The 15,338-nt window shown below is 38.8% G+C and overlaps 1 long non-coding RNA gene across 1 annotated transcript in view; it reads left to right on the plus strand.

Annotated features, from left to right (window-relative positions):
• The first annotated feature begins 4,019 nt into the window (after positions 1–4,019).
• Positions 4,020–15,338, plus strand: part of LOC122815621 — a 174,613-nt gene continuing 163,294 nt past the window's right edge. Inside the window, exon 1 of the long non-coding RNA XR_006366973.1 lies at positions 4,020–4,147. This is a non-coding gene — a long non-coding RNA (uncharacterized LOC122815621). The remainder of the gene's footprint in view (positions 4,148–15,338) is intronic.

The following is a 15,338-nucleotide window of genomic DNA, read 5'->3' on the forward strand; positions in this document are numbered from 1 at the left end:
AACTCCTCGGTGGAAATCCCATCATTGACCTGTAACATAGCCAAATATATTAGGAAATGGAAAATTATTTTTCCAGAGAGATGAGTTTGAAAGATTTTTTATTATGTACTGCTAACCCACGTTGTTGGCGTGAGGAAAAAATCCTTTGTTCCACTCTTTTAAACCATGCTGTTTATTTGTAATGCATTTTGTAAATGTTAGCTTGCTACTTCATTTCCATATGTAAGCAATAAGAGCAAAAACGTTTCCATTGTCTTTTCTAGGGCATCAAAATTGGTTAAGCCATGCTCAGCTGTTTTTCACTTGAAAGCATTCATTCTGAAGATGATTGTGGATGAAGAAACTGAGGAGCAGGTGCACAGAACATTGTTTCTCTTTCCACTACACAGATTTAGTTTGTCAAATTAAGCAATAAGGCTGCAAATCTGACAAGACTGTAGAGTACGCAGCTTGAACACTTGCAGCAATCTAAAAGAGAAAAGTAATAATACTTTGGTAGCATGGTTCCATTTCACTGCCCCAAATGCACTAAATATGACAAGATATATTCCTATTTGCTACTAATGAGAGAAAACACTGCAGAAATGCTGACAAGCCTCTGAAAACATAGGCAGCACTTCAAGGCCATAGGACATGCACATTCTTCATTAATAGGGTATAACATGGTTATTAAATTCCATGGCCTTTGCATTGAGTACTTCCTCATTAATGGGACTTAACACTGTTTTCTCCCATAATGAAATGTTTGAAAGAAAAATACAAGTCAGATGCATCAAAGCAAAGTCCTTTCTGTTTACATCAGTCATTTTGGAGAAAAAGCTAGTGTATTAGATTAAAACAGAAAAAAGCAGTTACTTTATAGTGCCAATAATTTACTAAATATGCTGTGGCATTAATAAGCGCTCAGAGAAACAACTTTTGAAAACAGTGTAGTTGCTTGCTTTTTCCCTCCTTCACTGAGCTCAAGATTAGATCAGCTGCAGTTTTATTACTGTGCGTGACACAGCTATTACAAATGCAGTTGATCTATGGCATTAAATCATTCTGGCTGGCGATGCACACATCGGGCTTCTAATGCAATTTGGTTCATATCAGTGGGTAATGCACTATTACAGTAGGAAGTCACATTCCAGTGGAACTGGTGGAACCAATTATTTAGTGTCTAATATGCTTGCCTAATCCAAATCTTTCAAAGTGCTGGAGTTTGGGTCTCAGTAAATTTCAAGGCTGATTCAATGCATATCCCAGCACATACAGTACAGGAGCGTGACTAATGTAGTTTGCTAGTGCTTTATTCACAGAATGTTCCTTGCTTAAAGGGGCAACATGATCATGTGTGAAAATGAAAAAGCTAAATTACATTCTTAAATTACCTTTGCATATTCTTTTTTAGTTAAAATTAACCATGGTTCTACTTTCTGCATGTTGTGCTATATGCACAGATGCAGTTAACACACACACACACACACACACACACACACACGCACGCATGCACACACACACACACACACACACCTAAAGCAGATTATTTTTTCTTCCTTAATGGAAACTTTTAAAGAACATCTACTGTAATTTCCTTCATTGAAAGTATTACCTTTGCTGAATGTATTCCCTTTTATGAATACCATTTGATATCACTTTTGGGCTGCACTTTTTTTTTTTTTACTACTGGGCCAATCAAGGCTCTTTGTTTCTGCTGTCTGCACAACAGCAGCTTAACTCAAATATAAATTCTTCAGTAAACAAAAATAGCCAGTTTACAGTTACATGTCTGTTATGTATTGATATTTAAATGATTTTCAGCTCTAATTCACTATAGAAATGGAAACTAATCTATGCTGGAAGCTAAAATCATAAATGGAACTCAGTATAGGTAGAGCATTAGCAGCAACAGCAGTTCAATAAAAGGACCCCTGCATTGTTGTATGATATGATAACAATACAACAACAATTTACGTAAGCTAGAAAGTCTGGTGAAATGTTGTGCTGCAAAAAAAAGATGCATAATCTACTTCACACAGAGCGAGAGAGATAGGAACAGCTAAACATATATTACCATGAAGACAGAAGGCAGAAATGGAAGATGCTAGAGTTTTTTTAGTCATCAATTGAGTTCATATGGCACGTGTGAGTGCCATCTTTCAAAAAAAAAAAAAAAGAAAGAAAGAAATGTGATTAAAAAATGTCTAATGACTTAACAATTCAAGGTGGATAGCTTAAGGAAGTCACAATAAAAGATAATTTCACTGAAAGTGTTTTGGGTGACTTAAAAAGGAATTCCAAAGTTAGAGATTATTACAAATTTTAGGAATACATGGGACAGAGATGACGCAATAGTTATAACCAATAAGGAATAAAGAAGCTATTGGTTACATAGGAATGTCCAGCTTGTTCATCAAATATTAGTGCACAGAGTAGCTGAATAAAGCAGATATCCTGTGCCATTTGAAACCATGTTTTATGTAGTCTGTGATATGCATTATATTGCAGAAGGTCAGGCATGGTGTGATTCAAATGAAGATATCGCAGAACAAATAATATAATCATATAGTTAGATACATAAATAGATAGATCAGTAAACCACCTCTTTTCAACTTCACCTACAAAAGTACAAGACAGAATTCTACTTTTAGAAACATTCTAACAAAAACAAAAATAATTATAGTAAATACAATGCAGGGGATTGCAATCAAGTATCTGATCATAACCAATGTGTTATATGTCCAAGTCATGGATGTCAACAAATACACACTAACAGCTGATTCAAGTGGTGAACCTAGGCATCCATTTTAAGAGCATATAACAAGTGCATTATGATCGCAGAGATCCAGCTGTAATTTCTTGTAGTACATACAAATTTAGTTGCCCCAATATATCACTAGTTGCATTAAAAAAGTTTTGGAGGCTGAAGAATTTTACAGCTTTAAAAGCTATAAAACAGTTATTGCTGTTACTCAGACATTGTACAGAAGCAAACAATCCCTCTAATGAATGAATTATTTTAAATGCTGTTAGATAATTCACAATACCATTTTTGTGAGTTTGGACATGTGTGGGGGTAAAGTGTATTACAGCTATTAAAGCTATAAAGATGCTTCACATGCTGGCCTGTGTTTGCCACCATTAATTCTCTAGTACAAGAGTATAGCATAACAGTACTGAAAAATGCTTAACATAGCCATGATTATTCTCTGAATTCATGAAAAAGACAACTTTGTTAAGCATTTTTCTGATAATAATTATGGTGCTGCATGGACTGCAAATATATTCTTTTGGTATTATTAGCTCTTTAAGTGTAGTATGCATGTTAACATCCCTGTCATTCAAACCACCAGAATGCATAAAAAGACACTCTGTACCCCAGATATAGAATTCTTGAAATGTGAGCAGTGTCTACCAACAGCATAAATGCAATTTAGTAAAATAATGAATTATTACCTGTATTTATGGAGAGACATTTTGTTTGCCATGGATTATCAAATCATTGTTTATGATGCTGATTGCTTGTGTCTAGAATTATGCATACCTCAGTATAATTCATACAGCTCTACTGAAGTAAAATTTGTAGATTGTTCCACCTGCCAGATTCTACACTAGTTAACAGGGATAACAGATTCTACACTCTGAGTTAACAGGGATAAACAAGACAATAGAACTCAGTATAAAACTCATGCCATTTTATGGGTTAAGGATTGCACTGTTTTCTCTGCTCTTTTGCCTCTTAATCTATTCTAAGGCAGATTTTCAACTGCATATTGAAGAAATTGGAAAATTGAACTGGTAGCACAGTAGACAATGTTTGTGAGAATCAAACATAAGGATTCATTCATGTTCAGAATGTTTAATACATATGATAAACTGACTCTTCGGACGTGCATCTTATTTTTTTTATTTTTTTTTTAGTTGGTGTCTCCATTGTCTATACCCCTCCCCCCTCCTGCTTGCAGACCACTCCTCTACTTCCTTTCTATCCACCTACATCTATCTACCTTCCTCACTTCCTGCTTTACTCCTCCCACTCTCTCCTACCTGCCTCGCCTTCCACTAAATCTATTTAGGGACGCCAGTGTTTGTGGCACCATCTTTGACTAGGCTTTCCCCCCCTTTCAGTCCTGTTTCTGCCTTAGGCTACTGGCCCTATTTGCAGGTAAGTGCTATTTTTGCATCCTTGCTACTCAAAATAAGACTTATGTACCTACACTAGCCTTTTGCATATGTATTAATTAATCCTTTTTGTGTAGCTGTACATACTACGAACAACTAATAGTGTGTCTTGCCTGGGTAATCTGTTTTACTGTATACTAAATCTGCACTGATGCTTACGAGGTTGTGTGTGCTCAACTAGTAACAATTCTTCTGCTTTAGTAGTGCTGAGTGAACTGCCTGGTAACATAAGCTTTGTGTCCGCTCTTTCCATCTTACCTGGGTAATCTGTTTTACTGTATACTAAATCTGCACTGCTGCTTACGAGGTTGTGTGTGCTCAACTAGTAACAATTCTTCTGCTTTAGTAGTGCTGAGTCTTATGTCTGGTAACATAAGCTTTGTGTCAGCTCCTTGAGTGGTTTGTGCCTTTGCTTTTAATCTGTATAGCTTAAAAAACTGTCTGTGTCTGCTCTACGAGCAGCCATGCTCAACAAGTAACTATTCTTTTGTTTTTAGTAATGCTGAGTGAACTGCCCGGTAACATAAGCACTGTGTCCGCTCTTTGAGCGGTTTGTGCCTTTACTTTTATTCTGAATAGCTGGTAAATCTGTCTGTCTGCTCTACAAGTGACCGTGCCTTTGCTGTACTTAAATCGGTCATGTCCTAACAGGTCTTGCCTGGGTTATGGCTACAATATTCTTTAATTTCTTCCTCTGCTATTTAAAGGGTTTGTGTGAGATTAATGTGTAATTCTAAATTGAAAGTGCTGTGCTTTGTGAACTGCTCGGCCATTTTACACTGTTGGAGTCTGCTCTATGAGCCATTGAGCCTTGCCTTAAATTTGTTTGAGGCTTAATGACTGCGTACGCTCTACGAGTGGTTGTGCCTTGGCTGGTTAACTGCCCAGCCATTTAAACGCACGTGGTTTTGGTGCCCAGTCTGTGCACATTATCCATGCTAAATAGCAACTAAATGCAATCCTGCTCAAAGTACATGGTGGGAATCGGCCACTGCTGAGTGTCCACTCATGAGATGTGGTGTTTCTCAGGCCCCAAGCCCCCCCCCCCCCCCCAATACTACGTATTCTATTACAATTTGAGACAATTTAAACATTTGATACATTCTATCAATATTACCTTGCTAACTTAGCCAAACCTTTGAAACGTTCGTTACAAAGCTCATTCTTTACAAGGAGACTTTGCTAAAGCACATGCATCTCAGATACAGTGAGTATCAGATGTTTGTGTTTCGCAATTAATTTGATTGCTAACAGGCAATATTTGCCCAAACATACTGCCGGATCTTAGCTACTGATTCAGTATAAGCGTCATTTAAAGTTCGGCACCCTAGCTTAAACAGGAGCAGTAGTAATTGCCGCCAAGTCCAACAAACTGTCTGCACATGTTAAGGGTACAACAATAGGGAAAGTATTGTTACAATGCTTACACTAATGTGCAGTATATCCTACTAAAACTGAATACTGTCTAGTCTAAGCCCAACTGCCAAGAAGTATATTAAATGTACTGGTGTTGAGTACTACCTAGCTTTTTTTTTATAGTAATGTGTATAATTTATTAGACTGTACATGCAATATTTTTATGTTAATATATGCCTGCAGCTCATATAGCATAATAGACTAAGATATTTGTTTCTTATTTTACTACTTTGAAAATGTCTGCTGCTAATTAATTTTCCTGCTCTGTGAATTTAACTTGTTGACTGTTTCACTCCTGTGTATCTGTTGCATAAATTATATAGTATCCTAAGCCTCCCTAGCATTCCTATGTTAGTACTCTCACTCACCCTCATCTCATCTTCCACATCCTAGTATCTCACACTTACCCTCAACTCACACTGTCCTCTAGGTCAGTCCACTACCTATTTTTAGTATGCTTTCCTGAATCATTTAACTTGCTACCCCCTTACAATTATTCTGCTAACACTTTATTTTTGTCCCTTTTTCTTACAGTTAATCTACAGTGCATAACCTAACCTAAGCCTCCCACCATTCCTGATTTTCCTGGCTTCCAGACAGAAAAAGAAGCTCTATGCAGGAATCCTCCCAACTTACTTTGCTTGTCCAATGATATCGACCTAAAGTGTATGTATCCCAGGGCAAGTCATTGTAACCACTCTGTGTTGTATTTACCCCTGCGTTCCATTGCTAGCAGCCTTCTGCGGACTTCTTTTTACCCCATTATTAGGCCCTTGTACTTATTACCTTTCCCTACTCTGCTCTAAGTGCTCTTGTCTTCTACTGTTTCTCCACTAGGTGGCAGCACATACCTATCTTGGTTAAGTATCCACCTATCCCCTAAGTTTCCATATATTGAATCCTCTCCTAAGGACCCATTAATTCCCTGCCACTAGCCTCCTATCTCTCTGACCCTCTCTGTTCTTACCTTACTAACAGTTACACCAAACAAGTGCTACATCCTCCTTACTTTCCTTATCTCACTTACCTAACCACTGATTGTTTCTTCTCAGTCTTGCCTTCTTCCTTTCTCTTTGTTTCTACCCGCTCCATTCGCCCTGCGGCTTCACTCCACTCCCTTTCCTTCCCCCAATTCCCACCCACCCCCAGGGGTCCTACTCTTATACTTTCTAACCACACCCCTTCCTCTTCTCATTAACCTCTACACATTTCCAATTGGCCAATTTTTCTCTTATATTCCCATCTCTTTACCACTCCACTCCATACTCACCACACCCTCATATCTCTACACACTCTCAGCTTAAGCACTTCCATCTCTAAATATATTTCTAACAAATAGCCAATCCTTCCCAATGGCTAATCCTACCATCCCTTTTCAGATTCCACTCTGTTTTACTCTTGTATCACTACCACTTTTAACCTTTGCCTATTTACTTTCCTCATATGCACACCCTATATATCCATACACTGACTACCCCAACCAACATACTAACTCTCAACCCTTTCCATACCTACATAACCATGCAAACATAATATGCTCACCCAGCTACCTACTTGCTAAGTATCATAGAATACTACATATTAAATATAATTCACTACATCTCAAGAGACTGTTATTTTCAAACAGCAAGCTCCCTAACCTAAGCTATCTAGGACAACTCCTCTCATTAAAGGATGGTGATATTCATCCTAACCCAGGCCCTACAGCAACCTCTACCTCTCTCCAAAAACAAAATCAATCAACCAATTACCCCCTCACTAAACCACCTAATTCCCTCCTACTAGCTCATCTAAATATATGTAGTATTAACGACAAAGTAACTCAACTCCATGCTCTCCTACAAGTATACTCCTTTGACATTATCTGCCTAACAGAAACATGGCTAAAACCTAGTATCAAGGATAATGAAATTATCCCACCTGGATATAATATGCTAAGAATTGATAGAGTAGCTAAGAAAGGTGGAGGGGTTGCTATTTTATTCAAATATGGATTACAATTAACCACATACAACTGTAATCTACCTGTAGATTCCCATACTGAAATTCTCATCTCTAAACTTGAACTTAACAATGCCAAATCAATTTACATTATATGTATCTATCTGCCCCCTGGAAATAACATAGCCACCATGGAAAATTTTCTTTCCTGGCTATCCCAACACCTGCCTCAAGAAACCATAATCCTAGGCGATATAAACTTGGATTGGAATTCCTATTGTACTAGCCTTCCTACCTCCCACATTAACCTACATGTTTTTTCTCAAACCATTACCTCACCCACCAGAATAAATAAAGCTAACAAGAAAGCTAGCATACTAGACTTGATTCTTATAAACAATCATACTCACTACTATAATTCTGGAACCCTCCCTGATGATATAAGTGACCACTCACTTACCTACTTCATCAGGCATAAAACCAACACTCCTTTTCTAACCTCTATCAGAAGTATTAGATCCAAAAAGAAATTTAACCCTGATTTATTTCAAATGGAACTAAGAGCATGCAATTGGGTTCCCTTAAACACCTCCCTTTAGATGAAGCCGTTAGTTTCTTTAACACTACCTTCCTTTCCACTCTCAATCATCACGCTCCAACCAGATCTATTAGAATTAAGGCCAACTCTGCCCCATGGCTATCCAATGAAACCAAACATAAAATTCAACTCAGAAATAAATATTGGGCCAAATAGAGAATGACCAAAAACCCTGTTGATCAACAAACCTTTAGACAACTTAGAAATGACACTAAGAAGGCCATACTTAATGATAAAAAAAATGTTACTTACAATTTCAACAACTGAATCACAACAAACCACAAAAATTCTGGGCTAGCATTAAGCAGTTACTCCACCCAGGTCAACTCACTACACCTAACCCCCAAAATACAGACCAGAAAAACCCTATCCATACTGCTAATACCTTCAACATCTTCTTTACAGATGCTATCCAAACATTAGTTAGTCAACTATCACCTAATACCTTCATACTACCTACTTACACCTCAACCCCACCCCCTCCTTTTCAGTTCCAACCGGTCACAACCAAACTTATTCAAAACCTTTTGAATAAACTGAAACCATGCTCTCCTTCAGCAGACCAACTGCCTTCTGAATTTCTACAATTATCCTCCAATGCTATTGCCTACCCTATTTCCATATTGATAAATAGAACTATAAGCGAAGGTCACATCCCCACCTTATGGAAAGTCTCCCATGTTACCCCCCTGCATAAAGGAGGACACTCCATTGAGCTATCAAACTATCGCTCTATTGCCCTACTCTCTCCATTAGCTAAGATTATGGAGAAATGTATCCACAGGCAATTACTCCACCACTTAATTGAAAACAATTTACTTTCCAACTGTCAACATGGTTTCAGACCCTCACACAGCACTACCACTGCCCTTCTTTCCTTTACTGATTACATCGACAAACAACAAAACCTAAATAATCTCTCTTCTGCTCTCTTTATTGACCTGTCTAAAGCATTTGACATGGTAAACCACCAGATTCTCAGAAACATACTAAAATCTCTGTCGTTAGACCGACTTTCCATAAAATAGTTCCAAACCTACCTTGACAAATGGCAGCAAGCAGTACTATGGCATAACACTCTATCCACCCATCTACCCATTACCATAGGTATCCCCCAGGGGTCCATATTGGGACCTCTTCTCTTCTCCATATTTATAAATGACCTTCATCTAGCTATCCCCCAAGCCACTTGCATATAATATGATGATGACTCCACACTACTATGCTCAGCCACATCCTCCCAAGACCTTCACTCTCTCACCCAGAAGGTATTCAACATAGTAGAACAATGGTTCACTCAGTGTTGCCTTCTTCTGAACCCAAAGAAAACTAAACTCCTCTTCACTCCTACTCAAAAGTCCTCTCCTCTTCATTTCTCTGTGACATCCACCAATGGTACCATAATATCTCCAGACTTTGCCACTAAACTTCTAGGTGTCACCATCTACAATAATCTGAACTTCGACATCCATATCAACAATACTATAAAGACTGTCAACAAAAAAATTGGCACTCTCTATAGGATTAAACCTATCCTTTCTCCTACTGCCAAAATTACTTTAGCTCACACTCATTTGATCTCTACACTTCTTTACGCTTCTCCTATTTTTACTAATCTATCCAAGACTGTCTTCAGCAAATTGGGATCATCCTATAATAACATTGCAAGATTTGCAACAGGAAACCCATTTAGAACACACCATTGTATAAATCTAAATCAGCTAGGATGGTTAGAACTACAACACCTGATTAAATTTCACCAGATAACCATTGCCCATAACATTCTTTACAAATCTTCTAATACTCCTAGTTTATCTAGCCTCATTACCCCCTATAAAAATCTGAAGTCTCTACGCTCCTCACAGAAACTTCTTGTACACACCTCCAAATTTAATAACAGGGCTGGGGATTCTCTCTTCTCTTATACTGTAGGTAAATCCTGGAATCTTCTCCCTAATGACCTCTCCTCACTTACTTCCCTATCACTCTTTAAAAATAGACTTAAACTTTACCTCAAATCATACTGGCTATGCCCCTGTACCAAACCAGACTAGCCATCTGTCTCCTTATACTTGACCTTGCCTGTCTTGTGCTTACTATCCACTGTTACATCTTCCTTCCTACTATACTTCTCTCATGTCTCCCTACTGGGCATCATTTCACTTCTCCTTATATACCTTTTTTCTAATAAATGCTTGTAAGATCACTTCACAACTAACTTCCTTTCTCCACTATTGTCTTTACCTGTAATTAGTCCCTGTACCTTCTTTTTGCACTGTTTATGACTCTTGTCCTCTTTACAAACCCAGTGCTAACCTCTATGCCTTACTGCACATATTACCATTGTACAAACCCACTGCTAACCTCTATGCCTTACTGCACATATTACCATTGCTTGGTTATTTTTATTATATTTTTTACTATTTTTGCTATTTTTTTTTCTTACAATTTTTTTTTTGCTTTTTGTAGTTTGTAGTTTGTAATTTGTTATTTGTATTTGTATTTGTATTTTATTCATGTCTTGGAGATTATCTCCCCGGGTCTCTACTGAAAATGGATAGATTCTGGATGCTAGTGGCTATGGAGACAGGAGTTAATGTTTTACCCATATGAAGGTATGATTCTGGGAAAGAAATACAAATGTTTTTCATATTTATATTCTTCAGAACTTTAAAATAAAGGCTAAGTGATTCCAAATGAGAGTTAATATTGTCCTTTCTGTGATGTGATTCATCCGGTATGGGTGATACTCAGAGTTGCAGTTCCCACATCAAATGACAATATCAGAGAAGGAAACATACTCACCTAGATGACAGATTCATGTCTTAGAACTTGAATTACATACATCAGCTTAAGTTCACTGCACATTGCATAATGCATGGCTGTCACACAGTGAGTTGTATAATGCACTGTACATTTTCACCATGTACTGAAAATTTTTGATCTCACTGTAAATTGTTTGCTGATCTCATTTGCTACTGTTTCTCAATGTCACTGGGCACAGACTGCCAATATGACTGGGCAATAAGCATTGAATTTACTGCACAATGACAGACAATCTCCCTGTGTACTGAGTGTTGATCTCACTAGGCAATGAGCTTGGATATCACCATGACTAACTGATGATCTCACTGTGTGGTACATGCTGATTTCACTGTGCACTGACTGCTGACATCACTATGGCTAAGTGATGATCTCACTGGACACTAAATACTGTTTTTACTGGGCAATGAGAGACAACCTGACTGTGCACTGAATGCTGATTTCACTGTGCATTGAATACTGATATTATTGTGCACTGAGTAATGATCTCACAGAGTACTGAAATCACTGTGCACTGAGTACTGACATCACTGAATACTGATTGCTGATCTCACTGTGCACTGAGTATTAGCATCACTGTGCACTGAATACTGACATCCTTGCATGCTGATACCACTGGCCAATGAGTTCTGATCTCACTGTGTACGAAATATTGAACTCACTGTGTACTGAATACTGACTTCACTGTGCAATGAGTGGCAATCTCACTGTGCACTGAGTATTAACCTTACTGGGCAAAGACTGCTGATCTCATTACTCATATACTGAATACTAAACTCACTTGGTAATGAGTACTGATCTCACTGTGCACTGAATACTGATCTCACTGCACATTAAGTACTAAAATCACTGTGGACTGAGTAGTGGCATCAGTGAGCACTGAGTGCCGATCTCACTGTGCACTGAGCACTGACATCACTGTGAGCTAATATCACTGTGAACTAAGTGCCAATCTCACTGTGCACGGCGTACTGACATCACTGTGTGTTTATATCACTGGGCAATGAGAGATTTCAATTTGCTCTGAGTACTGACATCACTGAGTGGTGATATCACTGGCTAACAAGTGCCAATCTCACTGTGCACTGACTGATAATCTCACTCTGTACTGAGTACTGACCTTACTGGGCAACGAGTGTTGATATCATTGTGCACTTATTACTAACATCACTGAGTACCTGCATCACTCTACACTGAGTGCCAATCTCATTGTGCACTGAGTACTGAAATCACTGTGCACCAAGTTCCAATCTCACTGTGCACTAATGTGCACTGAGTGCTGATCTCACTGTGTACTGAGTACTGAAATCACTTTGCACAGCATGCTGATCTCACCGTGCACTGAGTACTAACATCACTTGCTCTGAATACTGACATCACTGTATGCTGATATCACTGGGCAATGGTTGCTGATCTCACTGTGCTCTAAGTATTGAACTCACTATGGAATGAGTGCTGTTCTCACTGTACTGACATCATTGTGAACTTAGTGATAATCTCATTGAGTACTAATCTCACTGGACAATGACTACCAATCTCAGTCTGTACTGCATGCTAACCTCATTGAGCAATGAGTACTGATATCACTGTGTACTGAATACTAATCTCACTATACTGACATCATTGTGCACTGAGTGATAATCTCATTGTGAACTGAGTACTTATCTCACTGGACAATGAGTGCCAATCTCTCTAAGCCAGTAGTGTAACTAGCATATATGACACCCAGAGCAGAATTTTTTTAACCAGCCCCCCAATTTTTTTTTTTCTAATACCTCCTACTCAATGACAGTTGCTTTTAGTAATAATCATGAAATTAAACAAAACAATGGCCAGCAAGAAGCAAGCTAGAATCAGTGATCAAATCCCCAAAAGACTCAGCCATCCTACAGAAACTCTTGTTGCAAACAAGTAACTAGTGCCAAAATGATGGACTAAAGCTAAATGTCAAAAATGCATTATCATCTCCTTTGGAAAGTTGAGTATTATATTGACAACATACCCCTAAGAGCTGACCCAGTAGTTCGAGATATTGTAGCTTATGTGGACAGTTGACCCCAAAAATGCCAAAAAGGAGTATGCAACAGATGTGTGCATCAACACATGCAGGGATGTACAGACACAGCATTCTTAAAGAAGAATGCCCTTAAATAATCTGGCTCTAGTTTTAGTTAAATTTTTTTTGTGTTTTAAATGTAAAAAGCTTTTAAAAGCATGGCTGCACTCCTTTACTGTTGGCAGTCAGGGTGGGTTTCACCCTGTGCTCCTCCCCATTAGTACACCCCTGCTCCAAGCAATGAGTGCTGATCTCTCTGTGCACTGAGCACTGAATTATTTATGCACTGACTGATGATTTCACTATGTATTAAGTACTGATCTCACTGAGCAATAAGTGCTGATACCACTGGGCATTGAGTACTGACATCACTGCATGCTGATATCACTGGGAAATGAGTGCTGGTCTCACTGTGCACTGAGTACTGACCTTACTGGACAATGGCTGGTGACATTACTCTGCACTGAGTCCACTGTTCATGTACTCTCCTTCCCATTAGTACACTTCTCTCCATTAGTACAACACTGCTCTGAGCAATGAGTGCTGATCTCTCTGGTGCACTGAGTACTGATCATATTGGGAAATGAGTGCTGATTTCACTGGGCAATGAGTGCTGATATCACTGTGCATTGAGTACTCACATCACTGAGTGCTGATATCACTGGGCAATGAGCACTGATCATACCGTATACTGTGTACTGACCTTACTGGCAAGGTGTGCTGATATCACTGAGCATTATGTACTGAGCTCACTGTGTACAGAATACTGACATCACTGCATGCTGATATCACTGGGCAATGAGTGCTGAGCTCACTGTGCACTGAGTATTCACAATACTGTACACTAAGTACTGACATTACTGTGTACTGAATGATGATCTCACTGTTTACAGAGTACTGATCTAACTGAGCAATGAGTACCGATCTCTCTGAGCAATGAGTACTGATATCACATCCCACTGAGTACTGATCTCACTGTGCACTGATTGCCGACCTCACTGAAAAACTGACTGATGATCCTACAGTGCACTGAGTGCTGATTTCATGATGCAATAACTAACAGTCTCACTGGGCACAGAGTGTCGATGTCAGTGAATGGAGCTGGGAGAATAAAAAAATAGTAGGCTGCATTGCAGGGTGGGATTGTATGGCCTACAATTACAAGGGTATGATCACTCTTGGAGAGAGAACATACACCACAAGTGTGCAGTACTGCAGCTTCTGCATTCTTCTACAATACTGTGTAGTAGGCACTCAATGTAGGGATTCACAGGACCCAAATCTAAACAGCCTAGCAGATTATGCACCTTAATAAAACACAGCACTACAAGATCTCAGCTAGGGGGTTAGAGTATACAGAGGAAACACAACACAGCAGGCAGTGATACTGTATTAAAACACAGCAGCTTGTGACATTCCTGCTGTGGGCCAGTAATCAAGGAGCCTGAATCCTCACTACTGACACCAGTGAGCGATGCTGACTTTGGAGAAAAATAGATACACACAGCATTTTAAGATGCAGCTGTCTGCATCAAGTACAATTTCCCTTAAGAGCACACAGGAAACACACTGAGTCCAGGGGTTGGGTTTCCCTCTCTCACTTCAGCACCCCAATAAGACTCCCCATTGGCACAGCTCTAGAGTTTAGTCTTCAGCCAAATGTTCCAGGGCAAGTACTTCGCCATCCAGTGCTCTGTGTCCATGCTCCAAGTAACTGACACACACATTCTCTGAGATTTGAGTTACACACCCACACACACACACACACACACACACACACACACACACACACACACACACACACACACACCTGGGAAAGCCTGGCATGATTTACTAACTATGCCCCCTCTGCCCAGACTATAAGGTAGGTACTGCCACCAAAACACTCCAAAGCCAGCTACTCTAATGTTCTTACAAGTGTACCCAATTATACACAGTGATATTAATACTAATACAAATGGTAGTATTTGACCAATGCAACAAAGCTTTCAGGAGTGGCCACAGTGTCACCAAATAAATATAAGTACCCTCAAAGGTTAAAATATTCTCTAAAAGACTATCCACAATGAAAAGTTTAAATATATTTAATAATAAATAATAAAAGAACAGGAAAATACTAAATACCCATTTACAATAAATACCAGAGTTTTATCACAGGATAGATTCACACAGATACAAAAAAACAGTACTTAACTAATCTCACTATATTTTCCTGACTGATCTAAAGAATTACTATTCCCTGGTTACTTACTAAAGCAATGCAAGATGAAGTGAGTGAGTGATCTTTCCTTGTCAGGTTTCAAAAACAGACTGCCATGAGACTTCTGTCTCATCAAGTAT

The sequence above is a fragment of the Protopterus annectens genome, chromosome 11.part0, assembly GCF_019279795.1.
Source record: "Protopterus annectens isolate FY-2018-M chromosome 11.part0, PAN1.0, whole genome shotgun sequence".
NCBI classification, from domain to species: domain Eukaryota; kingdom Metazoa; phylum Chordata; order Ceratodontiformes; family Protopteridae; genus Protopterus; species Protopterus annectens.